We start from the raw sequence: 21,058 nt of genomic DNA, 5'->3' as shown, positions 1-21,058 counted from the left end.
ATAATGCCCCAAGAAATCACAATATAATGGTAGCTTTATGAGAGCAAGACAGAATTCTTAAACCCATCGTACAACATGTTGTTCACCTACATACTTAAGTTCTTTTTACTGAGTTAATTAAATGTGGTGGGTTAGGTCTCATATTTTTAAGGACCAAAAATACTTGGTGTTTCATCCAATCTTTTTGTATGTCAAATTACTGACCTTGAGCCAAGTACCACAAAAAATTCTGTGATCATGCTTCCTGCACTCGTCTTGTGTGGTAAACATCAGGGCAGCAATGAATTCTGGGAATCTGTAGAGAGAAAGAAGATATGAAAAACATTGGTGTTGAGGATAACCAGTAAGTTATTATGTGAATTCATCCATTCATTCAATAGCTATTTATTGAGTCTGTCAAAGTTAATATTGTACAAGCTTTCAAAAGGGACCTCTTTCTCCAGGTACTTTAGGCCATCTGCTGCAACAGCGTTGGAATTAATATACAAACCTGTTATAACTACAATATGAATGTTCCTCCAACATTTGTGCAGTGCACAACCTGTCCAATGCTGAAAGTGATCAAGAACAGTTGTGTCCTTGCCCTCATGGAGAGAGACACAAAAATAAAGACATATAAATAAATAGTTATGATGGGGTGCCTGGATGTCTCAGTCAATTGAGCATCTGACTTTTGGATGAACTCAGGTCATGATATTGTGGTTTGTGGGTTCAAGCCCTGTGTGGGGCTCTGCACTATTGCGAAGCCTACTTGGGATTCTCTCTCTGTCACTGCCCCTCCCTTGGTCAGTCAGTCTCTCTCTCTCTCTCTATCTCTCTCTCTCTCTCTCAAAAATAAAGAAAAATAGTTATGTTGCCTGATAAGTATTATTTGGGGTAAAAAAGAGCACCTGAGAAAGAATAATAATTTAGAAAGAGCTCTTAGAGAATGTCTCTTTTGCCAGGGGTTATTGACATTGCGATCTCAAAGATGAGAAGAAACCAGCCATGTGTAAAGTATGAGAAAGAACATGATTATGTGCATAGGCCATGATGCATGAAAGAAGCAGTTACATGTGAGGAACTGAAAGAAAACTAGATTGGCTAGGTACGGAAAACTGGAGCGAGAACTGAGTAAGTGGAAACAGCTATATGTCTTACACAGAAAAGCAATTTTATAAATTATGATCCATCTGTACGAAAGAATACCACGTAGCCATTGGTGAACATGTTTCTATAGGCTATTTTCTGGTATGTGAAATTATTCATCATAAGTAACAAGCAGTATAGAAAACCACAATGTGTGTATGTGTTATACAATTTCCCAATTTCATTGTGTTTGAAAACAAATAGCTGTATAAAGCTATAAATCTTAAGTGGTGAGATTATGATTGATTTAAGTTTTAGTGTTGTCTGTATATTTTTGTAATTTTTGAGATATTCTAATATGTGGAATATATATATATACACACACACACACAAAATTTGATGCTGCATTCTTTGTCACAGCAAAGAAGTAGAATAACTAATTGTCTCTCAATAAGGGAACAGATTAACAGATAGTGTTTAATTAGTGCAATAGAATACTCTCCAAGAGTTAAAATGTAAAAAAGAAAATAGGACATTAATCAGCATACATAAATATGAAACATAATTTTGAAGCAAACAAGTTAGGTGCAAAAATGTAGCTGTGATGTGATACAGTTTATATACATTTTAAAACAAGTCTGCTATATTATTTCTAGTTTTAACTATATACATATGAATTAAAAAAATACAAACTGATGATACTCACAGGTTTTGAAAAATGATTATCTTAGGGGAAGGAGCAAAAAGAAATGGATAAGGGAGTAGCTTTTGCTATGTTTATAATTTTTATTTTTTTAATACATCAATCTGAAGCAAATATGACAAAAAAGTCAATTCTTTAATCTTGTCCTCCTTAAACTATTCTTTAATGTTAAAACATTAAGAAAAAAATACATTTAAAAATCCTTACATTTAAAATGTTAATATTCATAATTACATATAGATATTATGTAAGGAGTGACAAGGAAAAACATATATTAGAACATCTTAGGTCAACATAATTTAAAACTGTTACTGTGAAATAAAATATGCATGCTGAAGAGAGCATAAAATACATATACACAGTTTAACAAGTAGTTATTAAGTAAATGTCCACATAATCACCACTCAAGTAAAGAAATACAGCATTATAGCATGTACAACTAAAATGGGCTTAGTTTTCCTATTTTTGAACTTTTTATTAATGAAATCACACTATATCCTTTTGTTTATTACTGCTCTAGCTCAATTCTGTTTTTGTAAGATTATCCATGATATTGTATGTAGTTTTCATTATCCCATATAATGTCATATGGTATTGATCCATTCACCTGTTAATGGACACTTGAGTTGCTTCCATTTTTGGCTATATAAGCAATGCTGGTCAGCACATCTATGTGGTGAATATACAATAATACACATGTATCTTAGTGCACACATGCACAAGTTTCTCTAAGGCAAATGCTTAGGAGTGAAATTAAAGTGTAATAGAGGATGCTTACCTTTAACTCTGCTACTACACAAACTGTCTTCTAAGCTGATGGTACCAGTTTGCACCTTACTAGCAGGTTTTCAAAGTCCCAGTTCCTCTACATCTTTACCAACATTTGTTGTTAATTATATTTGAATTTTTTCACCAATTGAATGAGCATCTAATACTATCTCTTTGCAAATAAAATTATTGTTTTCCTGATTTTTAATGAACCCAAGTTCTAGTGTTTATAGGTGACTTGGATTTCAACTTTTTAAGTCGCTGTTCATATCTTCTTATTTTTCTTTTGGGATGCCTTGGATTTTTTTTTTGACTGATGAAGTATTTTTCTGTTTTTTGGATACAGGGTATTTGTTAGATATATGCCTTGCAACAGTCTTTTCCTACTTTGGTGCTTGCTTTTAACTTTTCTTTAAAATGTCTTTTAATTAGAGGAAGTTCTTAACTTTTATTTGGCCAAATTTATTAATCTTTTTGTTTATAACTTTGTGTCTTACCTAGAAATCCTTCTCTACATTGGTTTATGAAGATAGTCTCCTATTATCATTTAAATCCTTTTTAGTTTTGACCTACTTATTTGGTTCTATCTTTTAACCATCTTGATTTGATGTATTTCAAATTTATTTTTTCCTTTTCCTATTCATTGTTTACCTTGGAGTTTGAAGGAAAAAAACCCTAGCATTTCAGAGAAATGATCTTTGAGGAAATGTTGAAGAGAGTCTTCCTAGGAATGAGGATTTAATATGGGTGTATCAGAAAGCTAGATTTACAAGGAAATATAAATTCAAGTTCATTTTGGCATTGTGCTGATCTGCATAGTTCAGAGAGAAATAGGTGAATAAATCAAAGAGTTTAGAAATCAATAAGAAAAGAATGTCTGATTGAGTTTTTAGGGCTTTAGGCATGTTTTAATGACTAATATGTAACCAAAATTTAGGGCTGCAAATAAAAGCATCCCGAGAAAGAATAGATGGGTAAAGATGTGGAGAAGCTGGAAAAGTAAAAAGTGTACACTTAGTTTAGTTAATTTTGTATTTTGCTTTATGATAAATAAGAAAAACAAATATTGCCAATTATATAATGTGGATGCAGTTTATATATTTATATTTAGCTTTGAGAGAGAGAGAGAGTGTGTGTGTGTGCGCGCACGCGTGCACACACGCGCACATGGATGCTTTAAGTTCAATATGGAACTTAATTTTTTATGGTCATGTTTTGTGTCTGGAATATGAATCAAGGAAACATGTAAATGTTATAAAGTTCTGATTCAGGAATTTATTCCACTTTCCTCTCCTGAATCTTTATAAATATCTCCTTCAGCTTTTACTGGAAATAAATTGTTTGTCAGTAGAAATAATGCAAATTACAGGCCAAACATTCTTACCCCTCTCATATCCCTCTGAAAGGACAAATGCTGTGTAAATTTTAAATTTTCAAAGAATTTTTTTCTCTTAGTATTCTGAATACATTCAAAACAAGCAGAAAATAATAGGTGGACTTCCAGTAATCCAATTGGGGCAGAATATTTGTTTCTATAGTAAACTGGAAAGCAGAAATTATCATTAATGTGGTTTATTTTAGCTTTTATTCCCGAGTGGAATGTTTTAGTATAAAAATGGTGATGACAGATAAAATAAAGACTGGTAGCAAGTTGATGCTTTTGAGTTGGGTGATGGGTATGTGTACATTTATTGCGCCCTTATCTTTTTTATTGTGTTTGAAAATTTCCAATAACAAGCTCAAAATAAAAGATATATTTAAGGAGGAAATTATGTGTTAGGGCTAAAAAATAAAAGCTAAGTTAGGGGTGCCTGGGTGGCTTAGTCGGTTAAGCATTCGACTTCAGCTCAGGTCATGATCTCCCGATTGGTGGGTTCGAGCCCCGCATCGGGCTCTGTGCTGACAGCAAGGAGCCCGGAGCCTGCTTTGGATTCTGTGTCTCCTTCTTTTTCTCTCTGTCCCTCCCCCACATACTGTCTTTCTCTCTCAAAAATAAAGAAACATTAAAAATTTTTGTAAATAAAATAAATGAGAGAAAACTACTTTGTAAATAAAGATAGGTATTCACCTGTTTTCATCTATTTTTATATCCAAACATTTATTCATCCAACAGTACAATATATACTGAGTGCTCACAACTCCGAGTGTGCATATCGCTAGAGAATATGTGTTTAAGGCAAGGTCACTAAAACAGAGAATTGTGGAACATGAAGAAACCTGAGGCTCATTTACTCTAACCTACTTTTTATAAATGATTACACTGAATCTCAAGAGAGTAGGCAATTTACCTGAGGCTATAAAGAGTTATAGTGACAGAGAAACATATCCAATATGGTAGATTTTTCTTATGTGATGAGTTACATAGACAGAATTGACATAGCAACAATATTTATTGGGCTCTATCCATTGAGTTTTTCAGCAACATTCAATTCTGCTACATTCAGGTCCATCCTCTAGTGCTGTGAAAAAAGTTTTCATAGATGTGGGAGTTGTAAGAAGCATGCATTACAAACCTAAGTAACTTTGGCAGATTCACCTTGGGGATTTTGCTAGGAAAGGCAGTTTCTGTGGGATAAAAAGTATTTTGACATGGAAATATCTTAATAACTCTGTAAAGTTGTCAGTTTTTCTTTGGGGAATATTCTCTATCAAGATAAATTACAGTTTTGCCTTTTTGAGGTTTCAAAATGAAGGTGTTAAGGCAGCAAATAGCTGGTGACTAGAAAGGCAATAAACTTGCTCTGCCTTTCAGTAACTATATGAAAAATACTCAATTTCTGCAGTGTCTGTTGTAAGAAAAATGTGTCTAATTTGAAAATAAAATAAGGGAAGTTGTGTAGTTTGATGGCTCTCTGAGGCCCTGACCTTTATGAATTACTATATGTGTGGTCTGGGACAAGTTACTCAACCTCTGCCTCTTTTCCTCATCAGATAAATGATAGAAAATAATAGAACCTACTCTATAGGGTTTGGGTGAAGATTAAATGACATATCATGTAAAGTTCTTAGACATATACCTGGCAAACTGGGTTTAATACTGGTTAGTATTGTTTGATCCCATTATGCAACAATTTATAGTAGAAAGTCTATTAGCTAATCACTATTACCTAAGTGGACTAGAACACTAATTATTTTTCAATTTTATTGAGGTAAAATTGACAAATACAAATAAAGTGTATGTTGTGATGATTTGGTATATGTATAATACATTAAGAAAGGATTATTCCTATGTAGGCTTAATCCATCTGTCACCTCATATATTATTTTTTTTCTGAGAATGTTTAAGTTCTATCAGCAAATATCAATTAGATAATATAGTATTATCAACTATAGTCACCATGTTATACATTAGATCCTCATACTTTATTCATCATGTAGCTGAAAGTTTTTACTCTTTTTACCAACCTCCCTGTAATCCTCCTCAATCCCTGCTCTTGGTAATTACCAATCTACTCCTTCTTACTATGAGTTTGACTTTTTCCCCTTATTCTACATTTAAGTGATACCATGTATAATTTTCTTTCTTTGTTTTCTTATTTCTCTTTGCATAGTGCCTTCAAGTTCTATTTATGTTTTTGCAAATGACAGGATGTTCTTCTTTCTAATGGCTAATAATATTTCATTGTATATAAATAAAACATCTTTATCCATTCATTTATTGTTGGACACTTACGTTATTTCTATATCTTGGCTATTGTGCATAATGTTACAATAAACATGTAAGTTCAGATAACTCTTGGATATCCTGTTTCTGGGTCCTTTGCATATATACACTCAGCAGTGGGATAGGCTGAACCATATGGTAGTTATATTTAAAAAATTTTAAGGAACCTCCATACTTTTTTCTGTAGTGGCTACATCAATTTACATTCCCACCAAGAGTGTACAATTGTCTACACATCCTCACCAACACTTGTGATTTCTTGTCTTTGATGATAGCCATTCTAACATGTGTAAAGTGATATCTCTTTGTGGTTTTGGTTTAGATTTCCCTGGTGATTAGTGGTATTGAATACTTTGTTGTGTAACTATTGGCCATTTGTGTGTCTTCTTTGGAAAAATATCTATTTAGTCCCTCTTCCTATTTTTAATGGGACTATGTTTTGCTATTGAATTGTGTGAATGCTTTAAATATTTTGTATGTTAACCCCTTGTCCTATAGGATTTGAAAATATTTCCCCTGTTCTGTAGATTGCCCTTTCATTTGGCTGATGATTTTGTTTGCTGTGAAGACCATTTTGTTGGTTGTAGTCTCATATTTATTTTTGCTTTTCTTGCCTTTGCTTTTGGTATCAAATCCAAAAACTTATCACCAACACCAGTGTCAAGTTTTATTGTTTCAGATTTTACATATAAGTTTTTAATTCATTTTTAGAAAGACTTTTGTATATGGCATAAGGTGGAGGTCCAGACTGCATGTGGCTTTCCAGTTTTTTCAATACTATCTTATGAAAAGACTATCGATTCCCCATTGAATATCCTTGGCTCCTTTGTCATAAATTAATTGACAGTATATGTATGGTCTTATTTCTGGGCTATTTTGTTCTACTGTTTTTTTTCTGTTTTTATGTCATTACCATTCTGTTTTGATTACTATAGCTTTGTATTATTGTTTGAAATCAGGAAGGGCGATGCCTCCAACTTTGTTCTTTCTTAGAAGATTGTGTTTCCATATAAATTTTAGGATTGTTCTATTTCTGTGAAAAATGCCATTGGAATTTTGATAGAGATTATACTGAATCTGTAGATTGCTTTGAATAGTATGGATATTTTAACAATATTAATTCTTCCAACCCATAAGCATACACTATCCTTTCATTTACTTGTGTCTTCAATTTCTTTCATCAATGTCTTATAGTTTTCAGTGTATAGATTTTTCAACTCCTTGTTTAAATTTATTCCTAGGTATTTTTTTGATGTAATTGTAAGTGCAATTGTGTTCTTAATTTTTCTTTCTGATACTTTATTGTTAGTGAACAGAAATGCATTAATTTTTGCATACTAATTTTGTATTCTACAAGTTCGCTGAATTTGTTTATTAGTTCCAACAGCTTTTCAGGAGAGTCCTTAAGGTTTTCCATATATATATTTCATCTGCAAATAGAGAAAAAAATACCTCTTTCCTTTCTTTTTATTTTAAAGTTTATTTATTTATTTTGAGAGAGCAGGAGAAGAACAGAGAAAGAGAGAATCCTAAGCAGACTTGGGTTGTCAGTGCAGAGCCTGACACAGGGATTGAACTCATGAAGTGAGAGGTCATGACTTGAGCCCAAATTGAGATGGGTGCTTAACTGACTGAGCCACCCAGACGCCCCAACTTCTTTTCTAATTTAGACGTCTTTTATTTCTCTTTCTTGCCTAATTGTTCTGGCTAAGACTTCCAATACTCTGTTGAATAAAGGTGTCAAGAGTGGATATCTGGAAACCAACTTGACAATAAACTATTTGTAAAAAAATAATAATAAATAAAATGAAATGGAAAAAAAAAGAGTGGGCATCTTTGTCTTGTTCTTGATGTTAAAGGAAAGATTTTCAGCTTTTCATCATTGAGTATAATGTTAGGTATGGGCTTGTTGTATATAGCCTTTATTATGTTAAGTTGCATTCTCTCTATACTCTTTATATGTTGAGAGTGTTCAATCATAAAAGGATGTTGCATTTTGTCAAATGCTTTTTCTGTATCTATAAAGTTAATCATATGATTTTTATGTTTAATTTTGGTAGTGTGATATATCACACTGATTTGTGCATGTTGAATCATCTTTTTTTTGTTGTTGAATCATCTTTTTTTTATTTTTATTTTTTTATTTTTTTTTAATGTTTTATTTATTTCTAGGAGAGAGAGAGAGACAGCGTGAACAGGGGAGGGTCAGAGAGAGAGGGAGTCACAGACTGAAACAGGCTCCAGGCTCTGAGCGGGCAGTCAGCACAGAGCCCGACGCGGGGCTCGAACCCACGAACCGCGAGATCATGACCTGAGCGAAAGTCGGACGCTTAACCGACTAAGCCACCCGGGCGCCCCTGTTGAATCATCTTTTAATCCCTGGAAAAAATCCCATTTGATCATGATTTATGATCCTTATAATTTACTGTTGAATTTGGTAAGTTAATATTTTGTTGAGGATATTTGCATCTGTGTTTATCACGGACATAGTTTTCATGTAGTGTCCTTGTTTGGTTTTGGTATCAGGGTATTGTTGGCCTGGTATAGTGAGTTAGTATCTATTTCTTTTCCTTCTGTTTTTTAGAAGAGTTTGAGAAAGATTGGTGTTAAGTTTTCTTTAAATTTTTTAGAATGCTCCAAAGAAGCCATCTACCTTGTACTGGACTTTTGTTGGAAGGTTTTTGATTACTAATTCAATCTTTTTACTAGTAATTTACTAGTAAATTTTACTGTTCAGATTTCCAACTGCTTCCTAATTCAGTCTTAGAAGATTGTATGTTTCTAGGAATTAATCCATTTCATTTAGTTTGTCCTTCTTATTAACAATATAATTGTTAATGGTAGTCACTTAAGATCCTTTGTCTTTCTGTGGTATCAGTTGTAATGCCTCCTTTTAAATTTCTTTTTTTAAAATTTTTAATGTTTTATTATTTACTTTTGAGAGAGAGAGAGATACAGAGCATGAGCAGGGGAGGGGCAGAGAGAGAGAAAGGGAGACACAGAATTCGAAGCAGGCTCCAGGCTCTGAGCTGTCAGCACAGAGCCTGACGCAGGGTTCTAACCCACGAACTGGAAGATCATTACTTGAGCCAAAGTCGGACACTTAACTGAGCCATCCAAGCACCCTCTCCTTTTAAATTTCTAATTCTATTTATTTGAGTTCTTTTTTCTGGTAAACTTGTATAAAAGCTTATCTACTTTATCTTTAAAAAAAAACTGGCTCTCATACTTTCATTGTTTTTTTATTACTGTTTTAGTCTCCATTTATTTCTTTAAAACGACTTAAAATTTTTTTTAATGTTTATTCATTTTTGAGAGAGAGACAGAGTGTGAGTAGGGGAAGGGCAGAGAGAAAGAGGGACACAGAATTCAAAGCAGGCTCCAGGCTCTGAGATGTCAGCACAGAGCCCGACACAGGGCTTGAATTCACAGACTATGAAATCATGGCCTGAGCTGAAGTCTGACACTTAACCGATTGAGCCACCCAGGCACCCTCTTGAAAAATTTTGTTTCTTTCTTTCTTTTCTTTTTTTTTTTTTTTGAGAGACAGAGAGAGAGAGAGAGAGGAGTGAGAGAAGAGGAGAGAGGAGAGAGAGAATCCCAAGAAGGCTCCTAGCTGTCAGTCTGATGTGGGGCTCGAACTCACAAATTGTAAAATCATGATCTGAGCTGAAACCAAGAATTAGATGCTTAACCAACTGAGCTACTCAAGTGCTCCAGTCTCCATTTACTTCTGCTATGATTTTTGTTACTTCCTTTCTTTTGCCAACTTTGTGTTTAGTTCTTGTTTTTCTAGTACCTTGAGATGTAAAGTTAGAATGTTTGTTTGAGGTTTCTTGTTTCTCATGTAGTTGTTTATCACTATAAACTTCCCACTCAGAACTCCTTTTTTTTCCTGCATCCCGCAGTTTTTATATGTTGTATTTCCATCTTACTTGTCTCAAAATTTTTTTAAATTTGCCTTTGATTTATTGGTTGTTCAATATCATGTTGTTCAATCATGAATTTTTCAGCATTTTTATAATAGTTTTGTAGTTTCATTGTGATCAGAAAAGATGCTTATGATTTCATTCTTCTTGAATTTATTAAGGCCTATTTTATGACCTCTCCTGGAGGAGAAGAATATGTATCCTGTTGACGGATGGAATAATCTGTAAATGTCTATTAATTCCATCGGATTTAACATGATATTTAGGGCCAATATTTTCTTTTTTTAAAATTGTTTTAAAATATTTTTACTTATTTCTGAAAGAGAGAGAGACAGTGTGAGCAGGGGAGGGTCAGAGAGAGGTAGACACAGAATCTGAAGCAAGCTCCAGGCTCTGAGCTCACTGTCAGCACAAAGCCCAATGCGGGGCTCAAACTCACGAACCATGAGATCATGACCTGAGCTCAAGTTGGACGCTTAACTGACTAAGCCACTCAGGTGCCTCATAGGGCCAATATTTTCTGACATAAATATAGGTAACCCTGCTTTCATTTGGCTTCATTTACACAGATATCTTTTTCTATCTCTTCACTTTCAGTCTCTATGTGATGTTGATTGCAGAATGTATTCTACTTATATTTAAAGTAATTATTGATAGGTAACTTGATATTGTTTTCTGGCTGTTTTGTAGTTCTCTTGTTCCTTTCTTCCCCTCTTGTCATATTCCTTTGTGAATCAGTGATTTTCTATAATGGTATGCTTTGATTCCCCCTTTTTATCTTCTGTGTATCTACTGTAGGTGTTTACTTTGTGGTCACCATGAGGCTTACATAAAACATAACTGTAACAGTCTATTTTAAGCTAATAACAAGTTTTACTGAATGCAAAAACTCTACCCTTTCAACACTCTCCACACATTTTGTTTTCTTGATATCACAGTTTATATCTTTTTCCTTGTGTATCTGTTAACAAATCATTTTCATTAAAAAGTTTTTTTTGAATTTTTGTTTATTTTTGAAGGAGAGAGAGCAGAGCATGAATGGGGAAGGGTCAGAGAGAGAGGGAGACACAAATCCAAAGCAGGCTCCAGGCTCTGAGCTGTCAGCACAGAGCCTGATGTGGGACTCCAACTCACAAACCGTGAGATCATGACCTGAGCTGAAGTTGGATGCTTAACTGACTAAGCCACCCAGGCGCCCCACAAATTATTTCAGTTTTAAATATTTTTCATAGTTTTTTTTTAACCTTCACACTAGAGATATAACTGATTTATCCACCAATATGGCAACATTAGAGTATTCTGAATTTAACTGTATATTATTTTTATCAGTGAGCTTTATACTTTGACAAACTTTCCTGTTACCAATTAGTGTTCTATTGTTTAAGCTCCAGAAGTCCCTTTAACATCTTGTAAGGTTGACCTGGTGGTTATGATTTCTTTAGCTTTTATTTGTCTGGAAAACTCCTTAGTTTTCTTCAATTCTTAAGGACAACTTTGCTGGTTAGAGTATTCTTGGTTGGCAGTTTTTTTCTCATTAGCAATTTGGATATATTGTGCTACCCTCTTCTGGCCTGCAAAGTTTTTGCTGAAAAATCTGCTGATAGTTTTATGGAAATTCTATTGTATGCATCAAATTGTTTTTCTCTTGATACTTTTGATTTTTGTCTTTAAGTTTTGACCCTTTTAATGGGTCTAAGTATGGTTCTACTTGAATTTATCTTATTGGGAACTGTCTGGGCTTTCTGGATCTGGATGTTTATTTCCTTTTGCAGGTTAGAGAAGTTTTCAGCCATTATTTTTTTGAATAGGCCTCATGCCATTTTCTCTCTCTCTCCTCATTTTGAGACTCCTATAGTATGAATATTGCTTCACTGGATATTGTCCCATAAGACCTTTAAACTATCTTCAATCTTGCATTCTTTTTTTCTTTTTGCTCCTTTGAGTGAATAAATTACATTGTCCTGTGTTTGTGTCTTCTGATTCTTTCTTCTGCTTGATGTCAAGTGTTTTGAACCCCAGTTTTGAATTTTTCAATTTGCTTATCCTATTCTTCAACTCTGTGTTTTCATTTGGTACTGTTTATATTTTTGGTCTCTGGTGAAACTCTTACTTTGTTCTTGCATTGTTCTCTTGACCTCCACAAGTATCCTTATGGCCGTTATTTTAAACTCTAGGTAATAAATTTTTCTCCATTTTATTAAAGTGTGTTTCTGGAATTTTATTCTTTCCTTTGGAACATACACTTTCTTCTGTTTCTTCATTTCCCTTGACTTTCTGCCTTAGTTTCTGTGTGCTAGATAAAACAGCTACGTCTGTCAGTCTTGATAGAATGCTCTCATGTGGGACATAAAGTTTATCAGTCAGCCAGGCCCAGACTCTTGGTTGTCTCTCAAGCCTCTGTGATTGTCCAACCTGCCTTTTTGTTCTTAGTGGATCCCAGGTGTTAAGGATGTGCCAAAACCTGTTAGTGTCATAAAGGGGAGAATTTTCAGTCCTTAGACGCAAGCTATTTAGAAACTGGATACTCAAGGAAAATACCAGGCCCAGGTATACAGCTGCAAAGTGGTATTCCCCTGCTAGTTAAGAAGTGCTTCTTTGTTTGTTACACTCTTGTGGGACTCATGAAGGTAAGCGCCTTTGGCTATCAGAGCCAAGTGATCTAGGTGCTCATCCTTTGGGTGGCAGCCACAAAATCTTAGGTGCCAGACTTGTGAACAGTGTCCTTTCAGGGAGATATTAGTGATTTGTAGTGGGCTTAAGTGAGAAGTCAGAGGCAGTGTTTGTTGCCTTCCCCAACCTCGGACAGGATCACAGTCAGCCAGTAAAGGGTCACAATCAGCCAGGCTGGATTAGAACCCTGACCCTCAAGCAGCAGCTTTTAAAGCAAATAGGCCTGTTTCCAGGAAAGCCTGGGAGACAAGTGTTTCTCTCTACCCATGGGGGGATAGTTGGTTAATAACTGTTTCTTTGTTCACTATAGTCCTGTGGAAATTGTGAATAAAACTCTATCAGCATCTATAAAACCTGGAGTGCCAGATGTATGCACACACTCTTTCCAGGGAGACATTGATGACTTGGTACGAACTGGAATGAAAAGGCTAGGTGTGTCTCGTGACTTTCCTGTTATCTGAGGAAGATTATAGTCAGCTCCTAGATATGCACTAACTTAGAAGCTTGACCCTCAGGCAGTAGCTTTTAAAGTATGCAAGTAGGACTCTGAAGAAAATAGTGGGAGATGGACATTTTTTGCCTTCTGCCTCTACACTGAGTCCCAAGGGATATTCACTATTCACCCATGAGTCCTTGTGAGCCCCTGAAGAACTAGTTATTTTGTGTGTATGTTTTGTTTTTTGTTTTTGTGTGTATCTATATGTGTGTGTGTGTGTGTTGTTTTTGTTTTTTGTTTGTTTTTTGGTGGTCTTGAGAGTTGTGAATGCAAGCTCCATTGGCTTTTACGGCTAGGTGTTTCAGGGGCTCATGCCTCAGGTGGGAGTCTTAAAAGTTTGAGTGCTAGATGCAAAATCTTTGCTGCTCAGGAGGAGCTGAGAGTTGGGAGTTCCCTCCTGATTGTATGATGCTATGCTGGGAGTGGTATTTATTGTGACAATGTGTCTCAGCCTTTCCTAGCCATTTAGATGTGAGTAATATGCATATTTTCTCATTTTCCCAAACTGTAGGAGTCACTCAGTTAGTTTCTGGATTTCTTTCAGAGGGAAGTACTTTGTGTATTACTGTAGATCCAGTGTGCCTTGGGTAGGAGTTAAGTTCTAGAGACTCCTTGCCTCCATCTTGAACTGGAACCTCATTTTCTCCTTATCTCTTAGTCTCCTGTTTCCTGCCTTTAATGAGGAAAGGATAGTGAGCTACTATTTTGAAGGACTAAATGACTTTGAGGATGGAGGTTGTGATTAAAAGTGGCTGAGCTGAGCAGGGGTGGCTCAGTTGGTTAAACATCCAACTTTTTATTTCAGCTCAGGTCATGATCCCAGGGTCAGGGTACTGAATCCCATATCAGGCTCTGTGCCAACAGCATGGAGTCTGCTTGGGATTCTCTCTTTTTCTCTGTCCCCCCCTTTCTCTCTCTCTCTCTCTCTCTCCCTCCCTCCCTCTCTCTCTCTCTCTCTCCAAATAAATAAACCTAAAAAAATAAAAGTGGCAGAGCAGAAGGGAGGATCCTGAGACTCTACTGATTTGGTGGTGCTTCTATTACCACTGTGGCTTTGAGCTATCTCCTAACTTCTAAGAAAAAAAAAAAAACAGAAGTAAGTAAACTTTCAGTGTATTCAGGTAACTTTATTTCAAGTTCTTATTACTTGCAGGTGTGTATACATTTTAACTGATAGATAACCCCTTATGGAGGGTTTTGAAGATACAGGTCTCCAGCTCCAGACTTTTATTAAGTGGGTGTTGGATCAGGCCCCGGGCCATTTAACTTAGGAACCACTATGCTAGAGTATAATGCTGTAGATTTTATACTCTAAAATAAATCATGGGTCATGGGAATTTTATTTCCAGGATGAATATTAGCTCTTGTCAGTTCCAGAGGCAAATTCCTGTCAAGTGTCAAAAGGGATTGTAAAAATAATTAGTATGTGGAACATCATTTGAGCATTACTCAGAGGGGAAAACCATGCCTGATCCACTCCAAATGAGTCAATAGTTACATTTTCAAGAAAAAATATCTTTGAAGGAAAAACAGAACACTGAATAGATTTGTAAAAGTTTTACATGATAGGGTTTGGGCAGAGAAGAAAAGGTATCATTTTATCAAAATAATGGAATAATCCTGAAATTTTGAAACCTATTGGGAAAAGTCAAACCCTCACAAATTCATTCAATATGGTTAGTTTATGGTTATCAAGAGAACTAAAGGGAAAACTAAGTTATTTTAATGGTAAGATGTGTACTAAATCAAAGTGATTTCATATCAAATTTGCCAATTCTTGAAATTAGTACTTAGAACATGTTTATGTTAAAGAGAAGAAAATATCTTCCTGAGGTACCTGGGTGACTCTGTCAGGTAAGCATCCAACTTCGGCTCAGATCATGATTTCTCAGTTCCTGAGTTTGAGCCCCCACTTCAGGCTCTGTGCTGACAGCTCAGAGTCTGGAGTCTGCTTTGGATTCTGTGTCTCCCTCTCTCTCTGCCCCTCTCCCACTTTGAATTTCCCTTCCTTCCCCCCCATCTCAAAAATAAACATTAAAAAATTAAAAAAGAAAATATCTATTCCTGCCCTAAGAAAAGCACATTCTTGACAATCATTTGCACACAAATACTTCTTCATATGCATGAAAAAAGGTCTTTATAGGTGGTATCATGCATGAATGTAATAAATAAGCCTAAGAAGTCAGCTAGTCCCAACTATGGCAGTTTCATTCAGCAAGATCAAAAAGCCACTTGCCGGCATCATGAAACCTTTTGTGTGAACGTTGGTTTGTGAGGGTCACAATTACCCAGCAATTCAATCTTATTACCTCTCTTTCTTTAAAATGGAAACCTACCTGGCTCCTATTTTAACAGTATGTGTCTATAATGGGATGTCTATATTGAGATCCTGGTAGTAAAAAAGAATGCCAAGGTGATTTTGATCCATTTTGCGATATCTTCTAAACCTGGGCTCCATAGCTGCAAGTTCAATTTCCCTCACCATTCAATTGTTTCTACATAGAGTGGGACACAAAAATATATTTTTGACATATTGGGTACCCTTCTGAAGAGATAAAAATCCAAGGTTATATCATTCCATGTGTAAAATAAAAAGCTTATGATATCTCTTTTAGATGAGACCTGTACTGCTCTCCTTGGTGATCATTTTCTGAGCTTTCATTACTGTGCAGCATGCCATCACCCTTCTTAGAGTTGACTGAATTTCTGAATCTGAAGCACTTGTAGGCCCTTTGGGATGAAAAACACTTTCCTAGCTAAGTGCCAACCATTTTTATTGTTATTATTGTTATTAAGCCAATTCCCAAAGTCATATCCACTAACATGGCATTTTCAAAAATGACATATTGTGGCAGTGTACTGGGAGATGCTGTTCAGCTGGCTTTCTGTTGCCAGCCTCATAAGTATTGCTTTTGTGGTGGTACTTTGGGGAATGACACTACTCTTCAGTGGCTCAATGTGCCCACAGGTAGTAAGCCTTTAAGGGATAATGATAGGCAAAAGCAGGTGGCACATACCTTATGACAGACTCATCTTGCACCTAAGGCATCTGTTGTTTAAGAGTGTATGTAGTCACTGTATATAAAGACAGGCTCTTGAGAACAATGCAGAATGATGATATTCAAACACATTCTTTGAGAAAATTAGAGTAATTGGTTTAAAGTGCAGTGTGTTAGTCGACATGAATTCCATGAAATATGCCCAGTTTGTCGAAGCATGGCTTTTCTATTTAATTTCCAGTGGGAATTTATGTAATGCCTTTTCATTACATGAGGAGAAAACCACAGTGCACATAGACCAGAAATTAGGCAACTATACAGAATGAGAATTTGGGGAACAAAGCTATTATCCACATTTTCATAGCACTAAGGTAAATCATGAGTACACCTCAAGGATATAAACCTCAAAATATTAATTTGATGGTAATGGTTACTAACAAAGAAATAGAAAAGTACTTTTGGGAAAGATTTCCGAAGACCCTATATCTATGCATTGGCTCTAGTATGATATAATTTAAAATTCTAATATGAAATAACTTCGAAAAGGGTATTTATTTTGGGTTTTGTTTTTGGCTTGCTTATTTCTTGTTTTTGTTTCCTGCATTGTATTTGGTGAGTGCTGCCTATCCTAAATAAGGGACTAAAAGAAAGCATTGGGTCCAATTATAGGCAGAGATAATAGTCTCAGCAGAAGCTCTATTTTGTAGGCAATTAGTACATACCCCAACAGCATTTCTCCAGCCACACTTACTGATCAAAATCATAGTGGTAGCCAGTGACTCCCCTCCCCCATTCAACTAATGCATTTCTTCAGGGGCCACATGTAGACACTGCATAATAATCTTCATAAAACTAGATGTTGAGCACCTGAGGGGCAGGCTCCATGGTAGAGTTACCTTTATAGAACTCATCTTGCTGAAGAGAATGACTTGAACAAGGATTCAAAGTACATATCATGAATTTGATCTAGACTGAGTCACAGAAAATGCAGGGTTGCATTTCAAGGGTTTTGTATAAACTAAAATTTGATGAAAATAGCTCTTTAAAAAATGCAGAGCAGTTGTATATATTATTTTGTTTTCTTTTTGGCTTCTATCTTAGACTACAAGTAGGCCTAGTTCAGGTGTTCTTTCTCAAGAGAAACATTCAAAGGAAAAGAGAGTTTGGCCATAAATTCCTTATGAAAAATTTTAGTCTATGTTATTAAAAGAATTCTGGGCTATATTTGTTCTTATGGGGCCCAAAGATAGCTATAATTCTGGTATCTTAAGCATCTCCTGACTATTTTTAAAAATAATTTTTTTATATTTGAGACAGAGACAGAACATGAGCAGGTGAGGGTCAGAGAAAGAGGGAGACACAGAACCTGAAACAGGCTCCAGGCTCTGAGCTAGAATTCTGAGCCAGCACAGAATCCAATGCAGGACTCGAACCCGCAAACCTCAAGATCATGACTTGAGCCGAAGTCAGACACTTAAAAACTGAGCCACTCAGGAGCCCCGAGCATCTCCTGAAATTCTTGAATAACTAATTGCTACCACTGTTTTTTTTTTCTAATGCCCTTTGCAGCAAAGAAAAATGAAGCTGATGTATTTGATTTTTTAAAAAAAGGAATAAAGACCACCAAATTTTATATAACATAAAAGAATTAAAAGGGATACTTTTACACCCTCAAGATTTGTCTCAATTTGAACATTATCTATTTCAGAATGGTTGTAAAACTTAGGATGATGTGTCTGAGCATTTATGAAAGACAACCCCTGCTCTCTGCTACATCCTTGAGTTTTCCTGTCTTTTCTGATCGAGGCCAGAGAGGTATCCTGCCACAACACTGCCTCTAACATCCTCCTTTAGATGGTCAGCAAATGTGAAAATGTCTGTCAAAAGTGGCAATCTATTGGTAATTTCACTTAATTAGCTATGCTTTTGAGAAAGTAAAATCCTTTGTGGTCTCTTCCTTCTTATCAGTTATGAATTTAAACTGAAACTGTGAGTTATAACTATAATTGATGAATCCTACCAGTCTGTAAGATTCTAGATTGGCCAACTTGTCACTTTGATCTCTCCGTGATGGGCAGTATTCCAGAAAATTTTGGAAATACTGATTGTGTCAAAATTGGACCTGTACAGACTATCCAATGAGCAACAAAAGTCAGAAGTTCTTATAATAGCCTAGTAACAACATGTGGGGATAACCATAGCTTTTTTATCTTGGAGAGAGAGAGCATGTCCTTGTGTGTGCATCCATGAGCAGATGAGTAGAGGAGAGAGAGAGAGAGAGACAGGGAGAGAGAGAGACAGAGAGGAGAGAGAGAATGAGAATGAATCCTAAGCAGGCTCCATGTCTAGCAAGGAGCCAGAGCAGGGCTCAGTCCCACAGCCCTGGTATCATGACCTGAGCTGAAATCAAGAGTCAGATAATAACCAACTAAACCACCCAGGTGCCCCTAACCATAGCTTTTTATTAGTAAGTTAGAAATGATTTACTTGTATTTCTAATTAGGTTAAAACATGAGTAAAGTTCATGTTTTATAGATAGATAAGATAAACTGTGAATTAAAAAATGTATTACATTATCTTTGATAATTGATAATTTTTATTTGTAATTTTCTAATTTTAGTATTCCATTGAAGCTAACAAGAAGCCAAATTGCTCACATATACTTGTGGGTAATTTCTTTGTTTTCAGTAATATATTTATCAGTTTATTGCAATAAATGATTAGAGGGTTAGTTTTACTTTTAAATATTTATGTGGTAAAAAAGATAGTTTCTTCTGTTATTCATATATTTATCCATCTTTCTCAACATATTGCCTATAATTCAATTTCCTTGTATCTGAACCTACTTTAAAAATAAAATTAACTACTGTATTCTGGGTCATCAATTACTACCCTGAACTTTTGTTTTTTTTATTGCTTTCTTTATACTAGTTCCTTTAATTTTCCTTTCTGCTTTGGCTAAATCATTTTGCAAATTCAAAGCTTACATTTGATTTGCATTACTGCTATGGAATACTTTAGTATCTTTCATAGTGTCCTTAACATTATTAATGAAGGCATTAAATAATCAGTAGAAGTGGCACCTGGGTGGCTCAGTTGGTTAAGCCTCTGACTCTTTGATTTCAGTTCAGGTCATGATCTTACAGTTTGTGAGATCAAGCCCAGTGTCATGTTCTGTGCTGACAGCACAGAGCCTGCTTGAGATTCTCTCTCTCTCCCTCCCTCTCTCTCTCTCTAATAAATATATTTCAAAGAAACACTAAGTAGAAAATAGATAAAAAGAAACAGATGAAACTAGTTAGCTGAGCTAGAGCAGTTTTTACATTGGATATATTTATGACTTCTTTTTTTCAGAAATATACCAAAAGTGATAGAAGGAATACATGGATAGATGGCTTTTTGTAAACTTGTAACTATGCAACTTTTTAATGATTTTTCTAGGTGAATTTTAAGTTTATTATTTACAAAAGCACATATTTCTCTGGGAAATAGATGAGTCACAGTGTTTTGAACATTTGAAAACTGCACTCATCTATCATGTTGGGATGTAGAAGACTCTGTTACTAGTGCATAAAAGGGAATCCTGAAGTTCCAGTGTACCCAAAATTATATAGTTATAGGCTTATCACAGTATATTTAAATAGGTAATTTAAAAGTCATCTGATTATATACTTTAAGAAGGAGGATGCATATTGGAGTGGAAGGATTATTTAGGCTTTGAAATGACTTCCCGGTATATTAATTTCTCTTTTATCTCTTACTAATTATCCTTAATTTTGCTGAGCCTTAATCTTGCTGAGCCTCAGTTCTATTTGATATAAAATGGACATAATAATGCATACCTGACAGAGTTGCTATAATAAATGTGCTCTCACATTTAAGTACCCAATACAAGGTTCATTTGTATTATATTTGTGTAACATTCTAACAAATCAAGAATCAATGTCAAGAGAGAAAGACATCAAATTTCCATGAGGTTAAACCATCAGGCAGAAACTTGAGAGTGCTTTTCTGAACCTCTGTGACCAGTACAATTTTGCCTCAACTTTTGTTTTGAAGGGCTATTTTAGTTAGTTTTAGTCTAGTTTTTAAAAAGAGACCAGGTTAGTATCTCAGCCTAGATTTAAATGGAATGCTTAGAAAATGATTTTTACTATATTTAGTGGGCAATATAAACCTAGTGATTGGAGGCTAACATACATGGACCCCTAAGTGGCACGTTTTTCTCTTGAGATTCATTAGGAATTTTCCTTTGATTGGTAAATCCTCTCAAAGGTTGAGATGATGAGAGTGCCTCACATACTTTTGTGAATTAACTGTGTGTGTGTGTGTGTGTGTGTGTGTGTGTGTGTGTGTGTGTGTGTGTTTAAAACTTTGTAAAACTAAGGAAATGAGAATTTGGGGAGGTAGGCCTATGGGAGAAAGCACAGGTCATTTAGAGAATTTATGAGGAATCAGAAGTTGAAGAAGCTAAAGTGGGATTTAAGGAAGCAAAAGGCACCTAAACTTTTTTTCTGGTGAGAAAGGAGAAAATTCATGTTATCTATAGAAAGGTATTAAATGCATTTTCACAATTGTAAGTTTTCACCCTAAACACTGAATTCAAATTTTCTTCTTATTTCCTCAGGTTTTAAACTACTTTGGGGCTGTGTTTTACAGGCTAGGATCCCCACCTCTTAAACCCCTGTGGAATCTGGCTATTTTAGATAGGCTGAAGTAAACTGAACAGATCTACATTACAATTAAATTCAACTAGCTTTG

At 35.2% G+C, this 21,058-nt stretch overlaps 1 long non-coding RNA gene across 3 annotated transcripts in view; it reads left to right on the top strand.

Annotated features, from left to right (window-relative positions):
• LOC144229231 (uncharacterized) overlaps positions 1-21,058 on the top strand; it is a 294,216-nt gene that overhangs the window by 20,691 nt on the left and 252,467 nt on the right. Inside the window, exon 2 of one of the 3 annotated variants that reach the window (XR_013334414.1) lies at positions 945-1,113. The exons of the other annotated variants lie outside the window; for them this stretch is intronic. This is a non-coding gene — a long non-coding RNA (uncharacterized LOC144229231). The remainder of the gene's footprint in view (positions 1-944; positions 1,114-21,058) is intronic. 3 annotated transcript variants of the gene reach the window in all.

The sequence above is a fragment of the Crocuta crocuta genome, unplaced genomic scaffold (genome assembly GCF_008692635.1).
Source record: "Crocuta crocuta isolate KB4526 unplaced genomic scaffold, BGI_CrCroc_1.0 scaffold163, whole genome shotgun sequence".
NCBI lineage: Eukaryota > Metazoa > Chordata > Mammalia > Carnivora > Hyaenidae > Crocuta > Crocuta crocuta.
Note: the sequence above shows the minus strand (reverse complement) of the source record. Positions and strands in the feature narration are given on the sequence as shown.